The sequence below is a fragment of the Triticum aestivum genome, chromosome 5A (assembly GCF_018294505.1).
Source record: "Triticum aestivum cultivar Chinese Spring chromosome 5A, IWGSC CS RefSeq v2.1, whole genome shotgun sequence".
Lineage (NCBI taxonomy): Eukaryota > Viridiplantae > Streptophyta > Magnoliopsida > Poales > Poaceae > Triticum > Triticum aestivum.
In genome coordinates, this window is record NC_057806.1 from 366,311,024 (window position 1) to 366,330,239 (window position 19,216).

Consider the following 19,216-nt stretch of genomic DNA (forward strand, 5'->3'; position numbering starts at 1 on the left):
GGCTTTAGTGGAGAGAGAGAGGGGCTGCCAGAAGTGGGCCACGCGCCTCCTCCCCCTGGTCCGAATTGGACTAGGAGAGGGGGGCGGCGCCCCCCTTTCCCTCTCCCTCCCCACTTCTTTCCCCCTCCTAGTAGGAGTCCTACTCCTACTAGGAGGAGGACTCCTCCTGGCGCGCCTATAGGGGCCGGCCGGCCTCCTCCCCTTGCCCCTTTACATATGGGGGCAGGGGGCACCCCTAGACACAAGTTGATCCACGTGATCATATTCTTAGCCGTGTGCGGTGCCCCCTTCCACCATAGTCCTCGATAATATTGTAGCAGTGCTTAGGCGAAGCCCTGCGACGGTAGTACATCAAGATCGTCACCACGCCGTCGTGCTGACGGAACTCTTCCCCGACACTTTGCTGGATCGGAGTCCGGGGATCGTCATCGAGCTGAACGTGTGCTAGAACTCGGAGGTGCCGTAGTTTCGGTGCTTGATCGGTCGGGCCGTGAAGACGTACGACTACATCAACCAAACGCTTCCGTTGTCGATCTACAAGGGTACGTAGATCACACTCTCCCCTCTCGTTGCTATGCATCACCATGATCTTGCGTGTGCGTAGGAAATTTTTTGAAATTACTACGTTCCCCAACAGTGGCATCCGAGCCTAGGTTTTATATGTTGATGTTATATGCACGAGTAGAACACAAGTGAGTTGTGGGCGATATAAGTCATACTGCTTACCAGCATGTCATACTTTGGTTCGGCGGTATTGTTGGACGAAGCGGCCCGGACCGACATTACGCGTACGCTTACGCGAGACCGGTTCTCCCGACGTGCTTTGCACAAAGGTGGCTAGCGGGTGACAGTTTCTCCAACTTTAGTTGAACCGAGTGTGGCTACGCCCGGTCCTTGCGAAGGTTAAAACAACACCAACTTGACAAACTATCGTTGTGGTTTTGATGCGTAGGTAAGATTGGTTCTTGCTTAAGCCCGTAGCAGCCACGTAAAACTTGCAACAACAAAGTAGAGGACGTCTAACTTGTTTTTGCAGGGCATGTTGTGATGTGATATGGTCAAGACATGATGCTAAATTTTATTGTATGAGATGATCATGTTTTGTAACCGAGTTATCGGCAACTGGCAGGAGCCATATGGTTGTCGCTTTATTGTATGCAATGCAATCGCGCTGTAATGCTTTACTTTATCACTAAGCGGTAGCGATAGTCGTGGAAGCATAAGATTGGCGAGACGACAACGATGCTACGATGGAGATCAAGGTGTCGCGCCGGTGACGATGGTGATCATGACGGTGCTTCGAAGATGGAGATCACAAGCACAAGATGATGGTGGCCATATCATATCACTTATATTGATTGCATGTGATGTTTATCTTTTATGCATCTTATCTTGCTTTGATTGACGGTAGCATTATAAGATGATCTCTCACTAATTATCAAGAAGTGTTCTCCCTGAGTATGCACCGTTGCGAAAGTTCTTCGTGCTGAGACACCACGTGATGATCGGGTGTGATAGGCTCTACGTTCAAATACAACGGGTGCAAAACAGTTGCACACGCAGAATACTCAGGTTATACTTGACGAGCCAAGCATATACAGATATGGCCTCGGAACACGGAGACCGAAAGGTCGAGCGTGAATCATATAGCAGATATGATCAACATAGCGATGTTCACCAATGAAACTACTCCATCTCACGTGATGATCGGACATGGTTTAGTTGATTTGGATCACGTAATCACTTAGAGGATTAGAGGGATGTCTATCTAAGTGGGAGTTCTTAAGTAATATGATTAATTGAACTTAAATTTATCATGAACTTAGTCCTGGTAGTATTTTGCAAATTATGTTGTAGATCAATAGCTCGCGTTGTTGCTTCCCTGTGTTTATTTTGATATGTTCCTAGAGAAAATTGTGTTGAAAGATGTTAGTAGCAATGATGCGGATTGGATCCGTGATCTGAGGTTTATCCTCATTGCTGCACAGAAGAATTATGTCCTTGATGCACCGCTAGGTGACGGACCTATTGCAGGAGCAGATGCAGACGTTATGAACGTTTGGCTAGCTCAATATGATGACTACTTGATAGTTTAGTGCACCATGCTTAATGGCTTAGAATCGGGACTTCAAAGACGTTTTGAACGTCATGGAGCATATGAGATGTTCCAGGAGTTGAAGTTAATATTTCAAGCAAATACCCGAGTTGAGAGATATGAAGTCTCCAACAAGTTCTATAGCTAAAAGATGGAGGAGAATCGCTCAACTAGTGAGCATGTGCTCAGATTGTCTGAGTACTACAATCGCTTGAATCAAGTGGGAGTTAATCTTCCAGATAAGATAGTGATTGACAGAATTCTCTAGTCACCATCACCAAGTTAGTAGAACTTCGTGATGAACTATGATATGCAAGGGATAACGGAAACGATTCCCAAGCTCTTCGTAATGCGGAAATTGACGAAGGTAGAAATCGAGAAAAACATCAAGTGTTGATGGTAGACAAGACCACTAGTTTCAAGAAAAGGGCAGAGGGAAGAAGGGGAACTTCAAGAAGAACAGCAAGCAAGTTGCTGCTCAAGTGAAGAAGCCCAAGTCTGGTCCTAAGCCTGAGACTAAGTGTTTCTACTGCAAAGGGACTGGTCACTGGAAGCGGAACTACCCCAAGTGATTGGCAGATAAGAAGGATGGCAAAGTGAACATAAGTATATTTGATATACATGTTATTGATGTGTACTTTACTAGTGTTTATAGCAACCCCTCAGTATTTGATACTAGTTCAGTTGCTAAGATTAGTAACTCGAAACGGGAGTTGCAGAATAAACAGAGACTAGTTAAGGGTGAAGTGACGATGTGTGTTGGAAGTGGTTCCAAGATTGATATGATCATCATCGCACACTCCCTATACTTTCGGGATTAGTGTTGAACCTGAATAAGTGTTATTTGGTGTTTGCGTTGAGCATGAATATGATTTGATCATGTTTATTGTAATACGGTTATTCATTTAAGTAAGAGAATAAATTGTTGTTCTGTTTACATGAATAAAACCTTATATGGTTACACACCCAATGAAAATAGTTCGTTGGATCTCGATCGTAGTGATACACATAATCATAATATTGAAACCAAAAGATGCAAAGTTAATAATGATAGTGCAACTTATTTGTGGCACTGCCGTTTAGGTCATATTGGTGTAAAGCGCATGAAGAAACTCCATGCTAATGGGTTTTTGGATTCACTTGATTATGAATCAGTTGATGCTTGTGAACCATGCCTCATGGGCAAGATGACTAAAACGCCGTTCTCCGGAACTATGGAGCGAGCAACTGACTTATTGGAAATAATACATACTGATGTATGAGATCCGATGAGTGTTAAGGCTCGCGGCGGGTATCATTATTTTCTGACCTTCACAGATGATCTGAGCAGATATGGGTATATCTACTTAATGAAATACAAGTCTGAAATATTTGAAAAGTTCAAAGAATTTTAGAGTGAAGTGGAGAATCATCGTAACAAGAAAATAAAAGTTTCTATGATATGATCGCAGAGGTAAAATATTTGAGTTACGACTTTGGCCTTCAGTTAAAACAATGTGAAGTAATTTTACTACTCACGCCACCTGGAACACCACAGCATAATGGTGTGTCCGAACATTATAACCGTACTTTATTAGATATGGTGCGATCTATGATGTCTCTTATCGATCTACCACTATCGTTTTGGGGTTATGCATTAAACACAGCTGCATTCATGTTTAAAAGGGCACCATCTAAGTCCGTTGAGACGACACAATCTGAACTATGGTTTGGCAAGAAACCAAAGTTGTCGTTTCTTAAAGTTTGGGATTGTGATGCTTATATGAAAAAGTTTCATCCTGATAAGCTCAAACCCAAATCGGAGAAATATGTCTTCATAGGATACCCAAAGGAGACTGTTGGGTACACCTTCTATCACAAATCCGAAGGCAAGACTTTTGTTGCTAAATTCGGAGTTTTTCTAGAGAAGGAGTTTCTCTCGAAAGAAGTGAGTGGGAGGAAAGTAGAACTTGATGAGGTAACTGTACCTGCTCCCTTATTGGAAAGTAGTTCATCACAGAAATCTGTTCCTGTGACTACTACACCAATTAGTGAGGAAGCTAATGATGATGATCATGTAACTTCAGATCAAGTTACTACCGAATCTCGTAGGTAAACCAGAGTGAGATCCGCACCAGAGTGGTACAGTAATCCTGTTCTGGAAGTCATGTTACTAGACCATGACGAACTTGCGAACTATGAGGAAGCGATGATGAGCCCAGATTCCGCGAAATGGTTTGAGGCCATAAAATCTGAGATATGATCCATGTATGAGAACAAAGTATGGACTTTGATGGATTTGCCCGATGATCGGCAAGCCATAGAAATAAATGGATCTTCAAGAGGAAGACGGACGCTGATAGTAGTGTTACTATCTACAAAGCTAGAATTGTCGCAAAAGGTTTTCGACAAGTTCAAGGTGTTGACTACGATGAGATTTTCTCACTCGTATATATGCTTAAGTCTGTCCGAATCATGTTAGCAATTGCCGCATTTTATGAAATCTGGCAAATGGATAAACAAAACTGCATTCCTTAATGGATTTCTTAAAGAAGAGTTGTATATGATGCAACCAGAAGGTTTTGTCAATCCTAAAGGTGTTAACAAAATATGCAAGCTCCAACGATCCATCTATGGACTGGTGCAAGCATCTCGGAGTTGGAATATACGCTTTGATAAGTTGATCAAAGCATATAGTTTTATACAGACTTACGGTGAAGCCTGTATTTACAAGAAAGTGAGTGGGAGCACTACAACATTTCTGATAAGTATATGTGAACAACATATTGTTGATCGGAAATAATGTATAATTTTCTGGAAAGCATAAAGGAATATTTGAAAGGAGTTTTTCAAAGAAAGACCTCGGTAAAGCTGCTTACATATTGAGCATCAAGATCTATAGAGATAGATCAAGACGCTTGATAAGTTTTTTCAATGAGTACATACCTTGACAAGATTTTGAAGTAGTTCAAAATGGAACAGTCAAAGAAAGAGTTCTTGCCTGTGTTGCAAGGTGTGAAATTGAGTAAGACTCAAAGCCCGACCACGGCAGAAGATAGAAATAGAATGAAAGTCATTCCCTATGCCTCAGCCATAGGTTCTATAAAGTATGCCATGCTGTGTACCAGATCTATTGTATACCCTACACTGTGTTAAGCAAGGGAGTACAATAGTGATCTAAGAGTAGATCACTGGACAGCGGTCAAAATTATCCTTAGTGGAATAAGGAAATATTTCTCAATTATGGAGGTGACAAAAAGGTTCGTCGTAAAAAGTTACGTCGATGCAAGTTTTGACACAGATCTGGATGACTCTAAGTCTCGATCTAGATACATATTGAAAGTGGGAGCAATAAGCTAGAGTAGCTCCGTGCAGAGCATTGTTGACATAGAAATTCGCAAAATACTTACGGATCTGAATGTGACAGACCCGTTGACTAAAATTATCTCACAAGCAAAACATGATCACACCTTAGTACTCTTTGGGTGTTAATCACATAGCGATGTGAACTAGATTACTGACTCTAGTAAACCCTTTGGGTGTTGATCACATATCGATGTGAACTATGGGTGTTAATCACATGGTGATGTGAACTATTGCTGTTAAATCACATGGCGATGTGAACTAGATTATTGACTCTAGTGCAAGTGGGAGACTGAAGGAAATATGCCCTAGAGGCAATAATAAAGTTATTATTTATTTCCTTATATCATGATAAATGTTTATTATTCATGCTAGAATTGTATTAACCGGAAACATAATACTTGTGTGAATACATAGACAAACAAAGTGTCACTAGTATGCCTCTACTTGACTAGCTCGTTAATCGAAGATGGTTATGTTTCCTAACCATAAACAAAAGAGTTGTTATTTGATTAACGGGATCACATCATTAGGAGAATGATGTGATTGACATGACCCATTCCATTAGCTTAGCACCCGATCGTTTAGTATGTTGCTATTGCTTTCTTCATGACTTATACATGTTCCTATGACTATGAGATTATGCAACTCCCGTTTGCCGGAGGAACACTTTGTGTGCTACCAAACGTCACAACGTAAATGGGTGATTATAAAGGTGCTCTACAGGTGTCTCCAAAGGTACATGTTGGGTTGGCGTATTTCGAGATTAGGATTTGTCACTCCGATTGTCGGAGAGGTATCTCTGGGCCCTCTCGGTAATGCACATCACATAAGCCTTGCAAGCATTGCAACTAATGAGTTAGTTGTGAGATGATGTATTACGGAACGAGTAAAGAGACTTGCCGGTAACGAGATTGAACTAGGTATTGAGATACCGACGATCGAATCTCGGGCAAGTAACATACCGATGACAAAGGGAACAACGTATGTTGTTATGCGGTCTGACCGATAAAGATCTTCGTAGAATATGTAGGAGCCAATATGAGCATCCAGGTTCCGCTATTGGTTATTGACCGGAGACGTGTCTCGGTCATGTCTACATTGTTCTCGAACCCGTAGGGTCCGCACGCTTAAGGTTTCGATGACAATTATATTATGAGTTTATGAGTTTTGATGTACCGAAGTTAGTTCGGAGTCCCGGATGTGATCACGGACATGACAAGGAGTCTCTAAATGGTCGAGACATAAAGATTGATATATTGGACGGCTATATTCGGACACCAGAAGTGTTCCTGGTGATTTCGGAGAAAACCGGAGAGCCGGAGGGTTACCGGAACCCCTCGGGAGAAGTAATGGGCCATATGGGCTTTAGTGGAGAGAGAGAGGGGCTGCCAGAGGTGGTCCATGCGCCTCCTCCCCCCTGGTCCGAATTGGACTAGGAAAGGGGGGGCGGCGCCCCCCTTTCCCTCTCCCTCCCCACTTCTTTCCCCCTCCTAGTAGGAGTCCTACTCCTACTAGGAGGAGGACTCCTCCTGGCGCGCCTATAGGGGCCGGCCGGCCTCCTCCCCTTGCCCCTTTACATACGGGGGCAGGGGGCACCCCTAGACACAAGTTGATCCACGTGATCATATTCTTAGCCGTGTGCGGTGCCCCCTTCCACCATAGTCCTCGATAATATTGTAGCAGTGCTTAGGCGAAGCCCTGCGACGGTAGTACATCAAGATCGTCACCACGCCGTCGTGCTGACGGAACTCTTCCCCGACACTTTGCTGGATCGGAGTCCGGGGATCGTCATCGAGCTGAACGTGTGCTAAAACTCGGAGGTGACGTAGTTTCGGTGCTTGATCGGTCGGGCGGTGAAGACGTACGACTACATCAACCAAACGCTTCCGTTGTCGATCTACAAGGGTACGTAGATCACACTCTCCCCTCTCGTTGTTATGCATCACCATGATCTTGCGTGTGCGTAGGAATTTTTTTGAAATTACTACGTTCCCCAACAAATTCCACGACAGTTGGCGCCCACCGTGAGGCCGCGCACGGTGGTGTTGAGTTCTTGAAGGGATCTTTCCTAGGGTATCGAGAAGCTCGCGATTTGTTAGACGTGGAAGAACCAGCAAATTCATTGTTTGTGATCAGAATTAGCTTTGGAGCTTATAGTACAAGGATCAAGAGAAATTAAGGTGGCATTGAGTACATCGCCGATCGAAGACATGCACAAGATCAATCAACCACAGGGATCAAAGACGTGTGCCTAGGAAGTGGTCAATTCGCCAAGTCGAGGTTGCCAAAAAAAGGACGCCGCTAACTGCCACACGTGTGGCATATACGACATGCGCCCACACACCATGTGTGGTGTGAGTAGGAGGCAGCCCACACGGGCTGTGTGTGGGCGGACATTGGAATTGCCCACACGTGTGGGCGCGGCTACTTCGTGCCACATGCCCAACAAGTACTACTCATCTTCACCCGTGCGTGTGGCACAAAGCAAAAATGCCCACACGTCCTGACGCAGCTACATTAGGTACCCCGCAGGATGACTATTTAGTTGCCATCCTGGTTGGCAGATGTAGTTATCCGGGATGGCAAGTGTAGTTGTAAAAGCATGTCAACTCTATCTGTTTTGGTTAACTATAGTTGCCATGTCTAATTTATGGTAGTTGCCGCGTGTAATCAAACCGTAGTTACTGTGTGTGATTAACTACTTGCCATATATGGTCAAAACAGTAGTTGCCATGTGTGTTTACTTATTTGCCACGTGTGGTCCAACCATAGTTGCCATGTATTGTTAATCACAGTTTCCATGTGTGTTTATCTGGTTGCCACATACGCGCAACTGCAGTTGCCGTGCAGCAAAGAATCACAGTTGCCATTGTTGGAAATATGCCCTAGAGGCAATAATAAATTGATTATTATTATATTTCCTTGTTCATGATAATCGTTTATTATCCATGCTAGAATTGTATTGATAGGAAACTCAGATACATGTGTGGATACATAGACAACACCATGTCCATAGTGAGCCTCTAGTTGACTAGCTCGTTGATCAATAGATGGTTACGGTTTCCTGACCATGGACATTGGATGTCATTGATAGAGGGATCACATCATTAGGAGAATGATGTGATGGACAAGACCCAATCCTAAGCCTAGCACAAGATCATGTAGTTCGTATGCTAAAGCTTTTCTAATGTCAAGTATCATTTCCTTAGACCATGAGATTGTGCAACTCCCGGATACCGTAGGAATACTTTGGGTGTGCCAAACGTCACAACATAACTGGGTGGCTATAAAGGTACACTACAGGTATCTCCGAAAGTGTCTGTTGGGTTGGCACGAATCGAGACTGGGATTTGTCACTCCGTGTGACGGAGAGGTATCTCTGGGCCCACTCGATAGGACATCATCATAATGTGCACGATGTGATCAAGGAGTTGATCACGAGATGATGTGTTACGGAACGAGTAAAGAGACTTGCCGGTAACGAGATTGAACAAGGTATCGGGATACCGACGATCGAATCTCGGGCAAGTATCGTACCGCTAGACAAAGGGAATTGTATACGGGATTGATTAAGTCCTTGACATCGTGGTTCATCCAATGAGATCATCGTGGAACATGTGGGAGCCAACATGGGTATCCAGATCCCGCTGTTGGTTATTGACTGGAGAGTCATCTCGGTCATGTCTGCATGTCTCCCGAACCCGTAGGGTCTACACACTTAAGGTTTGGTGACGCTAGGGTTGTAGGGACATGTATATGCAGTAACCCGAATGTTGTTCGGAGTCCCGGATGAGATCCCGGACGTCACGAGGAGTTCCGGAATGGTCCGGAGGTAAAGAATTATATATAGGAAGTGCTATTTCGGCCATCGGGACAAGTTTCGGCGTCACCGGTATTGTACCGGGACCACCGGAAGGGTCCCGAGGGTCCACCGGGTGGGGCCACCTATCCCGGAGGGCCCCATGGGCTGAAGTGGAAAGGGATCCAGCACAAAGTGGGCTGGGGCGCCACTTCCCTCTAGGGCCCATGCGCCTAGGGTGGGAAAACCCTAGGGGAAAAGTCCCAAAGGGGAAGGCACCCCCTAGGTGCCTTGGGGAGGAGGGACTCCTCCCTTGGCCGCCGCCCCCCCTAGGAGATTGCATCTCCTAGGGCCGGCGCCCCTCCCTAGGCTCCCTATATATAGTGGGGGAAGGAGGGCCTCTCACCCCATGCCTTGGTGCCTCCCTCTCCCTCTCCAACACCTCCTCCTCCTCCATAGAGCTTAGCGAAGCCCTGCCAGAGTACTGCAGCTCCATCACCACCACACCGTCGTGCTGCTGATGGAGCCATCTTCCATCAACCTCTCCTCCCCCCTTCCTGGATCAAGAAGGAGGAGACGTCGCTGCTCCGTACGTGTGTTGAACGCGGAGGCGCCGTCCGTTCGGCGCTAGGATCATCGATGATTTGGATCACGACGAGTACGACTCCATCAACCCCGTTCTCTTGAACGCTTCCGCGCGCGATCTACAAGGGTATGTAGATCCACTCCTCCCTCGTTGCAAGATGACTCCATAGGTAGATCTTGGTGACACGTAGGAAAATTTTGAATTTATGCTACGTTCCCCAACAATGGTATCAGAGCTAGGTCTATGCGTAGTTTCTATGCACGAGTAGAACACAAAGTAGTTGTGGGCGTTGATATTGTTCAATATGCTTACCGTTACTAGTCCAATCTTGATTCGGCGGCATTGTGGGATGAAGCGGCCCGGACCGACCTTACAGGTACTCTTACGTGAGACTGGTTCCACCGACTGACATGCACTAGTTGCATAAGGTGGCTAGCGGGTGTCTGTCTCTCCCACTTTAGTCGGATCGGATTCGATGAAAAGGGTCCTTATGAAGGGTAAATAGCAATTGGCATATCACATTGTGGTTTTTGCGTAGGTAAGAAACGTTCTTGCTAGAAACCCATAGCAGCCACGTAAAACATGCAAACAACAATTAGAGAACGTCTAACTTGTTTTTGCAGGGTATGCTATGTGATGTGATATGGCCAAAAGGATGTGATGAATGATATATGTGATGTATGAGATTGATCATGTTCTTGTAATAGGAATCACGACTTGCATGTCGATGAGTATGACAACCGGCAGGAGCCATAGGAGTTGTCTTAATTTATTTATGACCTGCGTGTCAACATAAACGTCATGTAATTACTTTACTTTATTGCTAAAGCATTAGCCATAGTAGTAGAAGTAATAGATGACGAGACAACTTCAAGAAGACACGATGATGGAGATCATGATGATGGAGATCATGGTGTCATGCCGGTGACGATGATGATCATGGAGCCCCGAAGATGGAGATCAAGAGGAGCAACGTGATGATGGCCATATCATGTCACTATTTGATTGCATGTGATGTTTATCATGTTTATACATATTATTTGCTTAGAACGACGGTAGTAAATAAGATGATCCCTCATAATAATTTCAAGAAAGTGTTCCCCCTAACTGTGCACCGTTGCGACAGTTCGTTGTTTCGAAGCAACACGTGATGATCGGGTGTTAGATTCTTACGTTCGAATACAACGGGTGTTGACGAGCCTAGAATGTACGGACATGGCCTCGGAACACATGCGAAACACTTAGGTTAACTTGACGAGCCTAGCATGTACAGACATGGCCTCGGAACACAAGAGACCGAAAGGTTGAGCATGAGTCGTATAGAAGATACGAACAACATGAAGATGTTCACCGATGTTGACTAGTCCATCTCACGTGATGATCGGACACGGCCTAGTTGACTCGGATCATGTAATCACTTAGATGACTAGAGGGATGTCTATCTGAGTGGGAGTTCACAAGATGAACTTAATTATCCTGAACATAGTCAAAAGGTCTTCGCAAATTATGTCGTAGCTCACACTTCAGTTCTACTGTTTAAATATGTTCCTAGAGAAAATTTAGTTGAAAGTTGATAGTAGCAATTATGCGGACTAGGTCCATAAACTGAGGATTGTCCTCATTGCTTCATAGAAGGCTTATGTCCTTAATGCACCGCTCAGTGTGCTGAACCTCGAACGTTGTCTGTGGATGTTGCGAACATCTGACATACACATTTTGATAACTATGTGATAGTTCAGTTAAACGACTTAGAGTTGAGGCACCGAAGACGGTTTTGAAACGTCCCGAAACATATGAGATGTTTCGAGGGCTGAAATTGGGATTTCAGGATCGTGCCCACGTCAAGAGGTATAAGACCTCCGACGATTTTCTTAGCCTGCAAACTAAGGGAGAAAAGCTCAACTTGTGCTCATATTGTCTGAGTACAACAATCGCTTGAATCGAGTGGGAGTTGATCTTCCAGATGAGATAGTGATGTTTCTCCAAAGTCATTACCACCAAGCTGCTAGAGCTTCGTGATGAACTATAATATATCAGGGACATATATGATGATCCTTGAGATATTCGCGATGTTTGTAGAAATCAAGAAGGAGCATCAATTGTTGATGGTTGGTGAAACCACTAGTTTCAAGAAAGGCAAGGGCAAGAAAGGGATACTTCATGGAACAACAAATCAGTTGTTGTTCTAGTGAAGAAACCCAACCCAAGCCCGAGACTAAGTGCTTCTGTAATAAAGGGAACAGCCACTGGAGCAGAATTACCCTAGATACTTGGTAGATAAGAAGGCTGGCAAAGTCGATAGAAGTATATTGGATATACATTGTGTTAATGTGTACTTTACTAGTACTCCTACTTGCACCAGGGTATTAGATACCGGTTCGGTTGCTAAGTGTTAGTAACTCGAAATAAAAGCTACGGAATAAACGGAGACTAGCTAAAGGTGAGATGACGATATGTGTTGGAAGCATTTCCAAGGTTGATCAAATATCGTACGCTCCCTCTACCATCGAGATTGGTGTTGAGCATAGACATGATTGGATTATGTCTATCGCAATACGGTTATTCATTTAAGGAGAATAATGGTTACTCTGTTTATTTGAATAATACCTTCAATGGTCTTACACCTAAAATGAATGGTTTATTGAATCTCGATCGTAGTGATACACATGTTCATGCCAAAAGATAGTAATGATAGTACCACCTACTTGTGGCACTGCCACATAAGTCATATCAGTATAAAACGCATGAAGAAGCTCCATGTTGATGGGTCTTTGGGCTCACTCGTTTTTTGAAAAGTTTGAGACATGCGAACCATGTCTATTGGTGTATATGCATGAAGAAACTCCATGCAAATGGACCGTTTGGACTCACTTGATTTTGAATCACTTGAGGCATGCAAATCATACCACATGGGCAAGATGACTGAAAGCCTCGTTTTCAGTAAAATGGAACTAGAAAGCAACTTGTTGGAAGCAATACATTTTGATGTGTGCAGTCGAATGAGTGCTGAGGCATGTAGTGGATATCGTTATGTTCTTACTTCACAGATGATTTGAGTAGATGTTGAGTATATTTACTTGATGAATCACGAGTCTGAATTATTGAAAGGTTCATGTAATTTCAGGGTGAAGTTGAAAGATCGTCGTGACAAGAGGATAAAATATCTATGATATGATCATAGAGATGAATATCTGAATTACGAGTTTGGCATAGAATTAAGACATTATGGAAATTGTTTCACAACTAATACAGCCTGGAACACCATAGTGTGATGGTGTGTCCGAACATCATAACTGCACCCTATTGGATATGATGCATACCATGATGCCTCTTATCGAATTACCACGATAGTTTATGGGTTAGGCATTAGAGACAACCACATTCACTTTAAATAGGGCACCACGTAATTCCGATGAGATGACACCGTATGAACTATGATTTAGAGAAACCTAAGCTGTCATTTTTTAAAAGCTTGGGGTTGCGACACTTATGTGAAAAAGTTTCAGGCTGATAAGCTCGAACCCAAAACGGATAAATGCATCTTCATAGGACACCCAAAACAGTTGGGTATACCTCCTGTCTTAGATCCGAAAGCAATAAGGATTGTTTCTAGAATCGGGTCCTTTCTCGAGGAAAAGTTTCTCTCGAAAGAATTGAGTGGGAGGATGGTGGAGACTTGATGAGGTTATTGAACCGTCTCTTCAACTAGTGTGTGGCAGGGCACAAGAAGTTGTTCCTGTGGCACCTACACCAATTGAAGTGGAAGCTTATGATAGTGATCATGAAACTTCAGATTAAGTCACTATCAAACCTCGTAGGATGACAAGGATGCGTGCTACTTCAGAGTGGTACGTAATCCTGTCTTGGAAGTCATGTTGCTAGACAACAATGAACCTACGAGCTATGGAGAAGCGATGGTGGGCCCGGATTCCGATAAATGGCTCGAGGCCATAAAATCCGAGAGAGGATCCATGTATGGAAACAAAGTGTAGACTTTGGCAGAACGGCTCGATGGTCGTAAGGCTATTGAGTACAGATGGATTTTAAAAGGAAGACGGACAATGATGGTATGTATCACCATTAAGAAAGCTCGACTTGTCGTTAAGATGTTTTCCGACAAGTTCAAGGAGTTGACTACGATGAGACTTTCTCACTCGTACCGATGCTAAGAGTCTGTTGGAATTATATTAGCAATTACTGCATTATTTATGAAATCTTGCAGATAGGATGTCAAAACATTGTTTCCTCGACGATTTTCTTGAAAGGTTGTATGTGATACAACTGGAAGGTTTTGTCAATCCTGAAAGATGCTAATAAGTATGCAAAGCTCCAGCAATCCTTCTAAGGACTGGAGTAAGCATCTCAGAGTTGGAATGTATGCTTTGATGAGATGATCAAAGATTTTGGGTGTATACAAAGTTTATGAGAAACTTGTATTTCCAAAGAAGTGAGTGGGAGCACTATAGAATTTACGATGAGTATGTGTTGTTAACATGTTGTTGATTGGAAATGATGTAGAATTTCTAGAAAGCATGCAGAGTTATTTGAAAAGTGTTTTTCAATGGAAAGCCTGGATTAAGCTACTTGAACGTTGAGCATCAAGATCTATAAGGATAGATCAAAACGCTTAATGGTACTTTCAAATGAGCACATACCTTGACATGATCTTGAAGGTGTTCAAGATGGATCAGTCAAAGAAGGAGTTCTTGCCTGAGTTGTAAGGTATGAAGTTAAGACTTAAAGCTCGACCACGGCAGAAGAAAGAGAAAGGACGAATGTCGTCCCCCATGCTTTTGTCATAGGCTCTATACGGTATACCATGCTGAGTACCGCACCTGATGTGTGCCTTGCCACATGTCTGGCAAGAGGGTACAAAGGTGATCCAGAAGTGGATCACTAGATAGCGGTCAAAATTGTCCTTGGAGTAATAAGGACATGTTTCTCGATTATGGAGGTGATAAAGAGTTCGGCGTAAAGGGTTACATCAATGCAAGCTTTAACACCTATCCAAATGACTCTGAGTAGAAAACCGGATACATATAGTGGATCAACCATTTGGAATAGCTCCAAGTGGAACGTGGAAGCAGCATTTATAATATGACCTAGAGATTTGCAAAGTACATACGGATCTGATTGTTGCAGACCCGTTGACTAAAACCTCTCTCACAAGCAAAACATGATCAAACCCAGAACTCATTGAGTCTTAATCACATGATGATGTGAACTAGTTTAGTGACACTAGTAAACTCTTGGATGTTGGTCACATGGCGATGTGGCCTATGAGTGTTAATCACATGGCGATGTGAACTAGATTATTGACTCTAGTGCAAGTGGGAGACTGTTGGAAATATGCCCTAGAGGCAATAATAAATTGATTATTATTATATTTCCTTGTTCATGATAATCGTTTATTATCCATGCTATAATTGTATTGATAGGAAACTCAGATACATGTGTGGATACATAGACAACACGATGTCCCTAGTGAGCCTCTAGTTGACTAGCTCGTTGATCAATAGATGGTTACGGTTTCCTGACCATGGACATTGGATGTCATTGATAGCGGGATCACATCATTAGGAGAATGATGTGATGGACAAGACCCAATCCTAAGCCTAGCACAAGATCATGTAGTTCGTATGCTAAAGCTTTTCTAATGTCAAGTATCATTTCCTTAGACCATGAGATTGTGCAACTCCCGGATACCGTAGGAATACTTTGGGTGTGCCAAACGTCACAACGTAACTGGGTGGCTATAAAGGTACACTACAGGTATCTCCGAAAGTGTCTGTTCGGTTGGCACGAATCGAGACTGGTATTTGTCACTCCGTGTGACGGAGAGGTATCTCTGGGCCCACTCGGTAGGACATCATCATAATGTGCACGATGTGATCAAGGAGTTGATCACGGGATGATGTGTTACAGAACGAGTAAAGAGACTTGCCGATAACGAGATTGAACAAGGTATCGGGATACCGACGATCGAATCTCGGGCAAGTATCGTACCGCTAGACAAAGGGAATTGTATACGGGATTGATTAAGTCCTTGACATCGTGGTTCATCCGATGAGATCATCGTGGAACATGTGGGAGCCAACATGGGTATCCAGATCCCGCTGTTGGTTATTGACCGGAGAGTCATCTCGGTCATGTCTGCATGTCTCCCGAACCCGTAGGGTCTACACACTTAAGGTTCGGTGACGCTAGGGTTGTAGGGACATGTATATGCAGTAACCCGAATGTTGCTCGGAGTCCCGGATGAGATCCCGGACGTCACGAGGAGTTCCGGAATGGTCCGGAGGTAAAGAATTATATATATGAAGTGCTATTTCGGCCATCGGGACAAGTTTCGGTGTCACCAGTATTGTACCGGGACCACCGGAAGGGTCCCGGGGGTCCACCGGGTGGGGCCACCTATCCCGGAGGGTCCCATGGGCTGAAGTGGGAAGGGATCCAGCCCAAAGTGGGCTGGGGCGCCACTTCCCTCTAGGGCCCATGCGCCTAGGGTGGGAAAACCCTAGGGGAAAAGTCCCAAAGGGGGAAGGCACCCCCTAGGTGCCTTGGGGAGGAGGGACTCCTCCCTTGGCCGCCGCCCCCCTAGGAGATTGCATCTCCTAGGGCCAGCGCCCCTCCCTAGGCTCCCTATATATAGTGGGGGAAGGAGGGCCTCTCACCCCATGCCTTGGTGCCTCCCTCTCCCTCTCCAACACCTCCTCCTCCTCCATAGAGCTTAGCGAAGCCCTGCCGGAGTACTGCAGCTCCATCACCACCACGCCGTCGTGCTGCTGCTGGAGCCATCTTCCATCAACCTCTCCTCCCCCCTTGCTGGATCAAGAAGGAGGAGACGTCGCTGCTCCGTACGTGTGTTGAACGCGGAGGTGCCGTCCGTTCGGCGCTAGGATCATCGGTGATTTGGATCACGACGAGTACGACTCCATCAACCCCGTTCTCTTGAACGCTTCCACGCGCGATCTACATGGGTATGTAGATCCACTCCTCCCTCGTTGCTAGATGACTCCATAGGTAGATCTTGGTGACACGTAGGAAAATTTTGAATTTATGCTATGTTCCCCAACAGCCATGTGTGTGTACCGAGTTGCCATGTTCGCGTAACTACAGTTGCCGTGTAGCAGAGAATCACAGTTGCCGTGTGTGTACCGAGTTGCCACGTTCGCGTAACTGCAGTTGTCGTCCACAACATAGGAGTGTCGTGTGGGCGAAAAGCAGTTCGCCCACACGCGCATGACCTAGGTGGTGGCTGTGTGGGCAGAAACTAGTTCGTCCACACAACGCAGCTGGCAAACAGTGTGGTGCGGGTGTGTGGGCAAACTTTCTAACGCCCACACACCAGCCCCATCCTACGTGGCACAAAAAATCAACCTTTTCGTGCCAAGATTCGTGCAAAAGACACTGGACGACGATCCAGGCATGTGGGCGAGTTGGGGAACGCCCACACGTGTGGGCGTTAGACTTTTCGAAAAAAAATCCGCTGCAGTATCAACCTGTACGGCGTCCGTATTCGACTGCTACTACATCTCCTCTGGTCCAATAATCAAGTCCCGGGGCAGTAATTTTCCCGTGTGAACTAGCACGTTGCCTCAAGTGCTAATGGTGTGCATTGGCTCAGGTGCTAGTACGTACGCAAGTCAAATTCAAAAGTGCTTCCAAAAGGATCATCAATAAAACTAAGAAAGAAGGAAACAACTGGATGGAAGATGTAGACGCGGACACGGACTTGCCTCCGTTACTGAGCCGCCGCGATCGCCCAGATGGTCTTCGCTGCTGCAAACTACCCGCGAGCCGGCCCTGCGCGTCTTCGTGTTACCGTGCTATCGCCCTGCTTCCGCCTGAGCCTTTTCTTCTGCCGCGCCACGAGTCGGCTGCGGCCTCGTTCAGCTGCCCCCGCTGCCGGGTTGGGACGGCCCTGTAGACATGAGCCGCCGTTGTTCTCAGGCCACCCTCCGCACTGCTTTGCCAAGCCGCCGACGTTCTTCACCAGCGAAACACCGGCCTACTCCCGGCTGAGAAACGCAAGCACCTGGACTCCGTTTCGCATCGACCGAGGCCCGTCGCCATGGCTCCGTGTTACTGGCCTCAAGCCGCGTGATCACCTCCGAGCCGTGCGTCGTGTCCACCTCCTCCTAGTCGCCACGCGCCCTCGCCTACAAGCTGGCAATGCGCCCGCCGTCCCGCAGCTCGGGCCGCCCGCGTGCTCTTTCCATGACCCGTGTGTCGCCTCGCGAGCACGCTGCCCTCGAGCCGCCAAAAGTGGACCCGGTGGTGACTTGTTCCGCCCTTAAGCCGCTAGCTTTCTGTTGTCGCCGCCGTCCCACAACGGTGTCGTCTCAAGCAGAGCCACCGCGGCCTCGACTCGCCGGCGCTTTCGCCTTCCACTCCGAGCTGCCTCCCCCGCGCGCCCAAAGCTGCACTCCCGCAGGCCTGCAGATCTCCGTGCTGGCTGGCCAAATCGCCGCTGCAGCAGTGACCCGCCACACCACGGGCCTCGACTCACCTCGCCGCTTCCAAGCAGGACCGGCCCCGCCTCCGCCTTAAACCGCCGTCAACTCCTCCAGCTTTACGCGCCCGCGCTGAAACCGGCCATGGTTGCGCCTCTCCAACCTGCCACAGCCGGCTGCATCCGCGCGACCCGGCCGTAGCCACGGCCTGCGAGTCGCCGCTGCCGTGGTCTCCGCCGTGATCCCCGTTCAAGCCGACTTGCCTCTACCGACTGTGCCCGTCTCTGTCTTTTTTTACATAAAGCCATCTGCTGCTATATGAGATTTTGGTTCAGTCTCCCCTTGCTACATGCACACCAGGAAGTTACCAGGCAAACTATGATGATATCCTTCAAATTGATTCAGCAATTGAGGAACTGTCAAACATCAAAGACTTTCACATGGGATCCAAAGGAAAAATACGTACGAGCCCACACAACCTAGTAACGCAATTGGTGCTGCTAGTAAAAGTAAACAGTGGCAGAAACAGAAGTGTCCAATCGATTATGAGGAATCAAGTGAACGGATGGATGATTGAAAGAGGAGGCATGCAATTTGTGTTGACCTCTGCGTTCAGCATTATCCAACATCAGTGCCTGCATTCATCTGATAAAAATACTAGGTGCTATCAGTTTCATTTGTTTTAGCACATATTGTTTTCGTCAAAGAATGACTACTCTGGTCTGTAAATTTTTTATATGCAGGATAATTATTCACTATAAGGCCTCCTTTGGTTTGGAGGAATTTCATAGGAATTCTAGAAGATAGGATTCTTATAGGATTTTTCTCCTTTAGAGCCCTTTGGTTCATAGGAATGGATTCCTATTCCTACATAGGATTGGTTCCTATCCTTCATATTTCATAGGAAAATAAAAATGAGCCTAGACTCAATGAAA